The sequence below is a fragment of the Taudactylus pleione genome, unplaced genomic scaffold (assembly GCF_031769625.1).
Source record: "Taudactylus pleione unplaced genomic scaffold, aTauple2 ptg000018l, whole genome shotgun sequence".
Taxonomy (NCBI): Eukaryota; Metazoa; Chordata; class Amphibia; order Anura; family Myobatrachidae; genus Taudactylus; species Taudactylus pleione.
Window position 1 is genome coordinate 9,144,251 of NW_028284420.1, and position 12,480 is coordinate 9,156,730.

General features: G+C 45.1%; 1 pseudogene; it reads left to right on the top strand.

The window, feature by feature from the left end:
- Window positions 1-202: 202 nt before the first annotated feature.
- Window positions 203-320, top strand: LOC148540652 (5S ribosomal RNA; annotated as a pseudogene).
- The last annotated feature ends 12,160 nt before the right edge of the window (window positions 321-12,480 follow it).

Below are 12,480 nucleotides of genomic sequence, written 5' to 3' on the forward strand. Positions count from 1 at the left end.
CTTACTGGGTATCTTTTACCCTTCGTGGTCCAACAAGGCATTTTACATCTTATGTGCTGCGGCAATAGTATTTCTGCCATTGTTTTCCTTTGTTTTCTTTTCCTTTTTTCCCTGTTTTTGCCCATTCTCTTCTTTTCCCCTTGGACGTGTTGGCCACAGTGGGCCCATCGGCCGTGCATATACTCTGGATCATTTATGTCCTGATTACAGCCATTTTACACTGGATACGCCTTATACCGTCTGATCTTTGAAGCTAAGCAGTGTAGGCCGGGTCAGTACTTGGATGGGAGACCACCTCGGAATACCTGGTGCTGTAACTAGACACTATCCTTAATTGCACTTCAGCCAACACTTCCGTTTTCCTTGTCTTCCACATTTTCCTCATGTTTTGTCCTTTCCTCATCTACCGTTATTATATATATGCATTTTTGCCATGTCCATATAGTATAGCAGCATTTGATATCTACAGCATCTGTGGTTCACCTGATTCCTTAGCGAGTTTCTGGTTGCATCCCTGTGGTCCTAAAAATCTTTTTTTATTTTTTTTATTTATATATTTATATCATTGTGGCGTTTATCTCAAGAATAATCGCCATGAATGATGTCATGTAAATGTATATATATATATATATATATATATATATATATAAATGTGTGTATCAACATGGTTTCTAGGCAGTGTCCTGTATTTGACCTGTAGGAATACAAAGCTTGGAGGAGATTTGTCTTCCTGGAACCAGGCATCTAGATAACCATCTCTTCTCTCTACAGGCCATAAAGTTTGGGGAGAGATACATCCTTAATGCAGATGGTCAGACCTGGTCAAGCCAGGTCATGGGATATAAAATCCTTTAGGAGGGAGATGACAGGAATGTAGGGTATGTTACCTGCTTATTGGTTTCTAAAGACCCCTTCACACTGTTTCAAGACCCCCTACTTCCTATAGACATTATGGAAGGGTGTGGCCGATTTCTTAATGCCCAGTGTACAGCAATGAAAGAGTGAAAAACCCAAAGGTGGGGGCTAATGCAGCTGTTAGGGTATAACTATGCATCTCCCTCAGTGATAAGTGTTCTTGTGCCCAAGGAGAGTCCTGACGACTGGCCAGAATCCAATGCTCCTGTGTCTCCTTCACGACTGAGTTTAGATGTAAAGACTCTGGGTTCTTTTTTCATTTTTAATTCCTTTTACTTTCTGAAACCTATTTGTGATATATTTGTATTGTCCATATTTGTACTACCTTTTTCTGTAATCAATAACCTTGGAAATATTTTTCAGATTAAACATTCTTAATCCAGTGTATTCTCCGTGTTCTTGTCGAATTCACGAGCCTGTGAGGTCAAAGCTACGTACCTATATGTAAGTGAGTGTGCAAATTGAGATTTGAGCGGAGAACCTAATGACTCCCGTTAACTTCGTTGGTGGTGGCAGAACCGTGTTAGAGTAACCGCACGTGCTGAGGTAACCATAAGTCACTGGTGGCGATTCTCAGATTGAGGTATTTGGAGAATCAGTCGGCTGGTCGTGACAAATTGGTGGCAAGCGGTGGGATGATGAATTTTTGTTTTTATCACAAGAACTTTGTGAATTAATGGTGTGTGATTCTTGAGAGAAACTACATCATAAATTCACCGGAGAATTACGCTCAAGGTTTAGATTTTAAACGGACATACATAGCAAATAGGTTCTGTTCCCCCCCCCTCTCTCTATTTCTATTTTATTTGGCAATTAGTTTGAGGTCCAGAATGACCACAGAGTACCTGCAACAGAAAAGAGATGACCTTGTGGCCATGTGTATGGAGAGAAACATTGCCTGGAAGGGCCAGAACAAGGAACAACTGGCCGAATTACTCCAAGTGGCGGATCAGAATCTTGCTGCTGAAGGTGGCCAGACAATGGACAACCCTGCTGCAGAGGCGCAATCTGTACTGGACCTTACAACAGATGCCCAGCGGGGGTCGGACACCTCTGCTGGGTCAAGTGAGTCTGCACTAGAGAGTTTCCTTCAAACTGCTGCCAGGCATATGAAGGACAGGCACTCTGCTGCCACAACTCTGCAGCTGATGCAGCAGTTCCAAACGTCTGCGGACAGGGAAGCTGCTGGACGCCGAGCTGACCAGGAAGCTGCTGAGCGGAAGGCAGTCCGAGAGGCTGAGGCTGCGGAGCGCCAGGCTGAGCGCGTGTTCCAGCTGGAGATGGCCAGACTCCGCGGACAGAATGCCACCTGTGAACCGGTTAGGAAAAAGTCCCGGCATGATCAATTTCCTGTATTGGAGAAGGATGGCGACCTCGATACGTTCCTGAGGGGGTTTGAAAAGACTTGCTGACAGTTTGCACTGGACCCCAGTGAATGGGCAAGTTATTTAACCCCTGGGCTGAGAGGAAAAGCTTTGGAGGCGTTTGCAGATCTTCCCCAGGAACTGGATGGTGATTATGCTGCGATTAAAAAAGCCTTGTTACAGCGTTTCAACATCACCCCTGAGGCTTATCGACAAAAGTTCAGAGACTCAAAGCGCAGTCCCTCTGATACCTATGCAGGACTGTTAGCGCAATTGTCAACCCTATTGCATCAGTGGGTTGATGGATTGCAGGTGACGGACTTCGACAAACTAAAGGACCTTATTCTCCAGGAACAGTTCCTCGCACTGTGTCCAGCGGAGGTCAAAGAGTGGGTCCTGGATCGGGAACCCAAAATGTCTCAGGAGGCTGCCAGCCTGGCAGACAAGTACACCAGCACTCGGGCTTCTGTGGTGAAGAAGAGCTGGGGGATGCCATGACAAGCGGCATGGGAAGACAGATGACCCGGAGGATCACCCCTGCGGTACCCTGCAAAACCAGCTGTTGCTGCACCTTTTGGGGGGGCGGGGGGAAAACCTGTTTTGGCAACTGGCCGCATGTGTTTTACATGCAATGAGCTGGGGCACATCAGTGTCGATTGCCCCAAGAAGAAAAGATCAACACCCGCTCCTGTGAGTGGCCCGGCAGGGAAACCTGTGCCAGCCATCCTGTGTGTGGAAGGGCCCCAAGGACACCCCCGGGACAATCTACAAGCGGTCCAGGTAGGACACCAAGTTGCACTTGGGCTATTAGACTCTGGCTCAGACCTGACTCTCATCCACCCAGCCTTAGTGGGTCCCGAGGATATTATTCCAGGGAAGACTATTACAGTGCGGGGAGTGGGTGGGGTGCACCCAGAGGTGCCTATGGCTCGTGTGTATCTTGACTGGGGAGTTGGGAGAGGTATCCGGGATGTTGGGGTGCTGGACAATTTACCTGCTACAGTACTGTTGGGGTGTGATTTGGGGAAAATGCATACTAAATATGTATCGGAGAGTGATGTTGTAAATGATGCAAAGGAACAATCTAACCCAGTTTTCCCCCAGGTGACCCCTGCTGACCGACCCAGCATGAGTACAAATGAATGTGATTGTATCAGTGATGTACAAAGTGCTGTTCTAGCAGATAACCCTTTGCAGTTCCACAGGCCGGAGTCTGGTCAGTCAGGAATGGGTCTAACAGTGAGCCCTAATGAAAAACTGTGCAATGTACTGTTAGCAGATGATATTGCAAATGTACCATCATCAGGGTTTGGAGTGAATACTGTAGGTAACGATGCCATCCCTGTATTAGCAGTAATGACCAGGAGAGCCACAGCCCAGAGTAACTGTGAGGTAACCCCTGCACCAGGGGAGAGTGTGTCACTAGAGATTCATCCCCCTCAGCCCCCCTCCTCCTCTCCTGCTGAAGCTGTCAGCACAGAGTCTGGGATAGGGGAGGACAGAAATCACATTTTGTCTCCTCACCCTGATCAGCTAATGAGAAGTGTTGCTTTCAAAGCAGAACAGCAGACAGACCCCAGTTTGGAAGCTGTGAGGGGGAGAATCAGCGAGGCAGGTCTGGAGGATAAATCAGAGAGAATTTTTATGGAAAATGGACTCTTATATAGAGAATGGGTCACAGCTGAGGGTGCTGAAAGGCAGCTTGTAATCCCTCAGATCTACAGAACTGAGCTCCTGAAAATAGCACACGAGATCCCCTTAGCAGGACATTCAGGGGTGAGACGAACCAGAGACCGGTTGAAACATAAGTTCTACTGGCCTGGCATGGGGAAGGAGGCAGACGATTACTGTCGCTCATGCCATGCGTGCCAGATAGTTGGGAAGTCCGGTGATGTGGGGCGGGCTCCTCTCATTTCCCTTCCCATCATATCTGAGCCCTTTGAGAGGGTTGCTGTTGATATTGTGGGGCCCCTAGCCATCCCCAGCAGCTCAGGAAAACAGTACATTCTGACTGTAGTGGATTATGCTACAAGGTACCCAGAAGCTGTAGCGCTTTCATCCATTCGCACAGACAAGGTAGCAGATGCGCTTATCACCATTTTTTCTCGGGTGGGGTTTCCCAAGGAGATCTTAACTGATCAGGGTACCCAGTTCATGTCCCGCCTCATGCAGAGTCTCTGTCAGAGGATGCAGGTGAATCATCTGATTACATCCCCGTATCATCCGGCTACCAATGGGTTGGTCGAACGTTTTAATAGCACCCTGAAACAAATGTTGAGGACTTTTGTGGAGTCTCAGGGAAGAGACTGGGAGAGGTTCCTGCCGCACCTCCTCTTTGCATACCGCGAGTGCCGCAGGAATCAACTGGATTCTCACCCTTTGAACTCCTATATGGGCGTCGCGTGCGAGGCCCTCTAGATTTGATCAAGGAAGAGTGGGAAGGTAAGCTGGTCACTCCTGAACAGTCTGTGGTACACTATGTAGTACAGTTCAAGGAGAAGATGCAGTCTTTAATGGGAATGGCACAGAGCAACCTGAAGGCTGCACAAGCAAAACAAAAACTCTGGTATGACCGCAGCGCTAGGGAACGCATATTTGAGGTGGGGGATAAGGTCCTGGTTCTGATCCCTATGAGGCAGAACAAGCTACAGGCTGCCTGGGAAGGCCCCTACACCGTAGTGCAGCGCCTCCAGGATGTTAATTATGTAGTAGAAAAGGGGGATGGACGTAAGAGACAGAAGATGTACCACATCAATATGCTCAAAAAGTACCATGACAGTGGGACATGTGTGTTAGCTGTGTGTAGCTTGCCTGAGAGTGATCAGGAACCCAACCCCTTACTAGATCTGGCAGCTGCTGCAAAAGAGGGGGGGTCACTTGCAGATGCCCACTACAGCACTGAGCTGTCTGAGTTGCAGCTAGAACAGCTAGCTAACACCGTACAGCCCTTTCAGTCCCATTTCACAGGAAAGCCGGGAAAGACACACTTGGTTACACATCACGTAAACACAGGTAATCAGACCCCCCTCCGACAGCCAGCATATCGTACTTCCCAAGAAGTGCTGGAGGCAATGAAAAGGGAAATTGATGAGATGCTGCAGCTAGGGGTGATACAAAGGTCTCACAGTTCATGGGCTGCCCCAGTGGTACTGGTCCCAAAAAAATGTGGAGGTACAAGATTTTGTGTGGATTACAGGAGGTTAAATGATGCCACTGTATTTGATGCCTATCCCATGCCCAGGATAGATGAACTACTAGATAAGCTTGCCCCGGCACGTTACATCACTATCATGGATCTCAGTAGGGGGTACTGGCAGATCCCGCTGTCACCCGAGGCCCGTGAGCAGTCCGCATTCATCACCCCATTTGTGCTGTTCGAATTTCTGGTCATGCCCTTTGGGATGAAGAATGCCCCTGCGTCCTTTCAGCGCCTGGTTAATGACCTGCTGGAAGGCCAGGAGGGATATGCAGTTGCCTACCTGGATGACATCGCAGTGTTCAGCCAGACCTGGGAGGAACACCTGATCCATCTGAATAGTGTGTTAGGCCGAATCACTGGGGCAGGTTTGACGATCAAACCCGAGAAGTGCCAGCTTGGCATGGGAGAGGTACAATATCTAGGGCACCGTGTAAGGGGAGGTACTCTCTGCCCAGAACAAGACAAAGTGGAGGCTATTGCTGCATGGCCTACCCCTAAGACTAAAAAACAGGTGATGTCCTTTCTAGGAACTGCAGGGTACTACCGAAAATTTGTACCCCACTACAGCACCTTAACCAAGCCGTTAACAGACTTGACAAAAAAGAAGTTGCCACAGGTGGTCAATTGGACTGAGGACTGTGAGAGGGCCTTCCTAGCCCTAAAGTCTGCTTTAGCTCAGTCCCCTGTGCTGCAGGCCCCAGATTTCAAAACGAAGTTCATTGTACAGACTGATACCTCTAATTATGGTTTAGGTGCTGTGCTCAGTCAGGTCAATGAGCAAGGGGAAGAGCATCCTGTCATTTTCCTAAGTAAAAAACTGCTGCCCCGTGAAGTGGCCTATGCCACCATTGAAAAAGAGTGTTTGGCGATTGTATTGTCTCTCCAAAAACTGCAGCCATATCTGTATGGGAGAGACTTTACCATAATAACAGACCACAACCCACTCGTATGGCTTAATAGAGTCTCTGTGGATAATGGTAAACTTCTCCGATGGAGCCTTACCCTGCAACAATACACCTTCACCACCCAGCACAGAAAGGGTGCAGAGCACAGCAATGCTGATGGACTCTCCCGGCAGAGTGAAGAGGCAGACTGTGGTACACAGTGTTTCTCAGTCCCTCCTGTGCCCATCTTCAGGGGGAAGTGTGGCGTTTATCTCAAGAATAATCGCCAGGAATGATGTCATGTAAATGTATATATATATATATAAATGTGTGTATCAACATGGTTTCTAGGCAGTGTCCTGTATTTGACCTGTAGGAATACAAAGCTTGGAGGAGATTTGTCTTCCTGGAACCAGGCATCTAGATAACCATCTCTTCTCTCTACAGGCCATAAAGTTTGGGGAGAGATACATCCTTAATGCAGATGGTCAGACCTGGTCAAGCCAGGTCATGGGATATAAAATCCTTTAGGAGGGAGATGACAGGAATGTAGGGTATGTTACTTGCTTATTGGTTTCTAAAGACCCCTTCACACTGTTTCAAGACCCCCTACTTCCTATAGACAATATGGAAGGGTGTGGCCGATTTCTTAATGCCCAGTGTACAGCAATGAAAGAGTGAAAAACCCAAAGGTGGGGGCTAGTGCAGCTGTGAGGGTATAACTATGCATCTCCCTCAGTGATAAGTGTTCTTGTGCCCAAGGAGAGTCCTGACGACTGGCCAGAATCCAATGCTCCTGTGTCTCCTTCACGACTAGATGTAAAGACTCTGGGTTCTTTTTTCATTTTTAATTCCTTTTACTTTCTGAAACCTATTTGTGATATATTTGTATTGTCCATATTTGTACTACCTTTTTCTGTAATCAATAACCTTGGAAATATTTTTCGGATTAAACATTCTTAATCCAGTGTATTCTAGGGGGAGGTGTGGCGTTTATCTCAAGAATAATCGCCAGGAATGATGTCATGTAAATGTATATATATATATATATAAATGTGTGTATCAACATGGTTTCTAGGCAGTGTCCTGTATTTGACCTGTAGGAATACAAAGCTTGGAGGAGATTTGTCTTCCTGGAACCAGGCATCTAGATAACCATCTCTTCTCTCTACAGGCCATAAAGTTTGGGGAGAGATACATCCTTAATGCAGATGGTCAGACCTGGTCAAGCCAGGTCATGGGATATAAAATCCTCTAGGAGGGAGATGACAGGAATGTAGGGTATGTTACCTGCTTATTGGTTTCTAAAGACCCCTTCACACTGTTTCAAGACCCCCTACTTCCTATAGACAATATGGAAGGGTGTGGCCGATTTCTTAATGCCCAGTGTACAGCAATGAAAGAGTGAAAAACCCAAAGGTGGGGGCTAGTGCAGCTGTGAGGGTATAACTATGCATCTCCCTCAGTGATAAGTGTTCTTGTGCCCAAGGAGAGTCCTGACGACTGGCCAGAATCCAATGCTCCTGTGTCTCCTTCACGACTAGATGTAAAGACTCTGGGTTCTTTTTTCATTTTTAATTCCTTTTACTTTCTGAAACCTATTTGTGATATATTTGTATTGTCCATATTTGTACTACCTTTTTCTGTAATCAATAACCTTGGAAATATTTTTCGGATTAAACATTCTTAATCCAGTGTATTCTAGGGGGAGGTGTGGCGTTTATCTCAAGAATAATCGCCAGGAATGATGTCATGTAAATGTATATATATATATATATAAATGTGTGTATCAACATGGTTTCTAGGCAGTGTCCTGTATTTGACCTGTAGGAATACAAAGCTTGGAGGAGATTTGTCTTCCTGGAACCAGGCATCTAGATAACCATCTCTTCTCTCTACAGGCCATAAAGTTTGGGGAGAGATACATCCTTAATGCAGATGGTCAGACCTGGTCAAGCCAGGTCATGGGATATAAAATCCTCTAGGAGGGAGATGACAGGAATGTAGGGTATGTTACTTGCTTATTGGTTTCTAAAGACCCCTTCACACTGTTTCAAGACCCCCTACTTCCTATAGACAATATGGAAGGGTGTGGCCGATTTCTTAATGCCCAGTGTACAGCAATGAAAGAGTGAAAAACCCAAAGGTGGGGGCTAGTGCAGCTGTGAGGGTATAACTATGCATCTCCCTCAGTGATAAGTGTTCTTGTGCCCAAGGAGAGTCCTGACGACTGGCCAGAATCCAATGCTCCTGTGTCTCCTTCACGACTAGATGTAAAGACTCTGGGTTCTTTTTTCATTTTTAATTCCTTTTACTTTCTGAAACCTATTTGTGATATATTTGTATTGTCCATATTTGTACTACCTTTTTCTGTAATCAATAACCTTGGAAATATTTTTCGGATTAAACATTCTTAATCCAGTGTATTCTCCGTGTTCTTGCCGAATTCACGAGCCTGTGAGGTCAAAGCTACATGCCTATATGTAAGTGAGTGTGCAAATTGAGATTTGAGCGGAGAACCTAACGACTCCCGTTAACTTCGTTGGTGGTGGCAGAACCGTGTTAGAGTAGCCGCACGTGTTAAGGTAACCATAAGTCACTGGTGGCGATTCTCAGATTGAGGTATTTGGAGAATCGGCCGGCTGGTCGTGACAATCATGGTTTCAGTTCTGTCATGATTATATACCATTCATTGGTTCTGTCAATTTTTACACATGGCCACCTATATAGGGGCTTTTCTTTATGTACCCATGACTTCTGTTTTTCCACATACACTCTTTATCAGTATGTGTATTCCCTTTCCTTGCGGCTTGTATTCATCAGAGTTCTTTACCATGTACAATATCATTTGCACATTATTTTCATTTAGTTTTGTTTATTATTTATTATTTATGTTTGCTCACTGTTTGTTTGGTCACATTTTTCTGTACTGTATTTGTTTTCATTGACTTACCTGTCCGTGCATTCAAGTTTACACATATTGACTTGAATTCTATTGTATTTCTAACATTGTCGCTACAATCAGGTTCCTATTGACCATATGTTGGTATCATGTGATGTATATATTGCTTATTATGTTTTTTGCTCCATTATTCTGTTGCCAGCGACCCCTATTTAGAACTGGGTTGCCATGGCAACCTCTAGTGGTGTCCTCAGTTCATAGCGGCCGCATCACCATGCATACGCCGGTCCCTCCCGAGTGACGTCATTCACTCGGCGGACGGCAAGGCAGGATTCATGTTCACTTCATGGGATGCTTGGGGGTATATATTTATGTTTGTTTTCACATTGTTGCTGTTCTTGATAAAAGTCCAATCGACTGAAACGTTGAACGCAGACCTTGTGGAGTCGTGAGTCTTTTTTTCAAAGTCCTGAGAGTGCCGCTGTTGTTTTGTCTATATATATATATATATATATATATATATAATAAACATTGCTGCTCACCGCTTTCAAGTTCAGATGAGGTGCGCGGTAAAAGGTACAAGTCCCTTGATACAAAATAGTAGAAAGAACCAACACTCTCCAGGCATCAAATGATATAATTTATCTGGTTTAATTCCAACGTTTCAAGGTCCTTGAATAAAGTCTGCAAAGACTGAAATGTCGGAATAAAACCAGGTAAACGACATAATTGGATGCCTGGAGAGTGTTGGTTCTTTCTCCATATATATATAGCCACTGACAGGTAAAGTAAACAACATTGACTATCTCATCACTATGGTACCTGTCGAGGGGTGAGATATATTAGGAAGCAAGTGGACAGTCAATTCTTGAAGTTGATGTGTGGTAATCAGGAAAACTTGGGAAGCGTAAGTGACTTTAACAAGGACCAAAATTGTGGGGTGTACCTGGTATGCGATGATTAGTATCTACCAAAAGTCCAAGGAAGGACATCTGGTAAACCGGCAACAGGGTCATGGGTGTCTAAAGCGCATTGATGCGCATGGGGAGCAAAGGCTAGCCTGTCTGGTTCAATCCCACATAAGAGCTACTATAGCACAAATTGCTTAAAAAGTTAATGCTGGCTATGGTGTCAGAATGGTTTCAGAACACACAGTGCATGTCAGCTTGCATACCAGTCCAGAGTGCCCATGCTGACACCTTTTTACCGCCAAATGCACCTACAATGGTGCACGTGAGTTGGACCATGGAGCAGTGGAAGGAGGTGGCCTGGTCTGATGACTCACGTTTTCTTTTACACCATGTGAATGGCAGGGTGTGTGTGCGTCATCTACCTGGGCAAGAAATGGCACTAGGATGCACTATAGGAAGAAGGCAAGCCAGCAGTGGTAGTACAATGCTCTGGACAATGTTCTGGCATTTATGTGGATGTTACTTTGACACGTACCACCTACCTAAACATTGTTGCAGACCAAGTACATCCCTTAATGGCAACAGTATTCCCTCATCACAGTAGCCTTTTTCAGCAGGATAATGCACCCTGCCACACTGCAAAACTTGTTCAGGAATAGGCTAAGGAAAATAACAAAGAGTTCAAGGTGTTGACCAGTGGTTGATTTTGCCTAGAGGCTATGAGACTGCAGCCCCCCCCAGCAAAATCCACCACCTCAGTGTAGTCAGTGCAGTCCGTGACTGCACTGGCTACACTGTGACTGGCAGTGGCTTCCTATTGGAAGCGCCACCTGCCAGTCACATTAACAACAGACAGCCCCAGTGGGAGGTGTCTCCTCCCCCTGGGACTGCCAGTCCGGGCTGCTTTTAGCAGAGAGTGGCATCCGGGAGGAAGCCGCTACTCAGCCTTTCCGCCAGCCCTAACCGGCTCCTTGAGGCTGCATACAATGCAGCCCTTTGGAAGCCGATGACATGCGCATGCGTGGCTCCCCGCCGCTAGTGCGCATGTGCCTGTCCCGATCTGTGACAGATCGATTACGCAGGCGCTGGGACCCGGTCAGGAGGACGCAGGAGCCGGTGAGTGACCTTGCCGCTGGTGTTGACTTAGCTTCTAAATTCAGATCTCAGTTTCATCGAGCATCTGTGGGATGTGCTGGAAAAACAGATCAAAGCCATGGAGACCCCACCTTGCAACTTATAGGACTTAAAAAATCAGCTACTAACGTCTCGTGGCAGATACCAAAAGACACCGTCAGAGGTATTGTGGAGTCCATTCTGTGACAGGTCAGAGCTGTTTTGGCGGCTCGAGGGGAACCTACACAATATTAGGCAGGTGGTTTTAATGTTAAGACTAATTTTTATATATATATATATATATATATATATATATACTGTAGAAACACACACATATACACTTATTTTGTGAAGTATGTGACCATTCAGTGCGTACGAATATATGTTATTAAATTAATACAGTAATTATATTTATTTTTAGATCTTAAAAATTGCATGCCACATATGTGGATGTCACTCTTTAGGTTATCACTGCAGAATAAAAGTTGGAGAATCACTGAATTAGGTGATCAAGTAACCAAGAATCCTGAAGTTAGAGTGAAAATAAGGCTTCTAGTAAAAATAAATGATCATTATTTTTTTAATAGAAGGCTCTTTTTCACTCTAACTCTCATGAATGTGGTTAATGAATACAAAACCTCCAGAACAGAGTTTAAAAAGGAAAGTACATTTGTTAATGTGATACAAACCACAGTGGGATTTACAAATTCATAATCAAATCCTATATTACCACACAATAGAATTTTTAAAACCATTCCCGGTAAAGCATGTGTGAGCTTTATTGTTCCCAGGAAACTACCACAATTTAATTTGCCAAGACATTCAGCATATGCAGATGATTCTGGTGATGAATCTTCAGCTGGGTAAAGTCTCCAAAACAAATCCATAAAGAAACATTGAATGAGATGAACATGGAAGTCACAAAAGCACTGGAGGAGGATTCTGCTGTGAATGACCGCCTGTATGAGAAAACGCGAAGATGGAAAGTAAGAGCACTGATTGTTGTATTTAGAGGAAAGAGGTTAATAATCTGTTTACTTTTGATATTGGATTTTAATGTTGTTTTCATATTTATTTTCATGAGGCCCATCACCCAGCTTTTGTTACACCCTGCTTTTGTTACACCTTCTTTTGCTTCATCTTTACAGTGTATTTTATTGCATTCAGTTCTAATAATATAAAATGAGTAAAT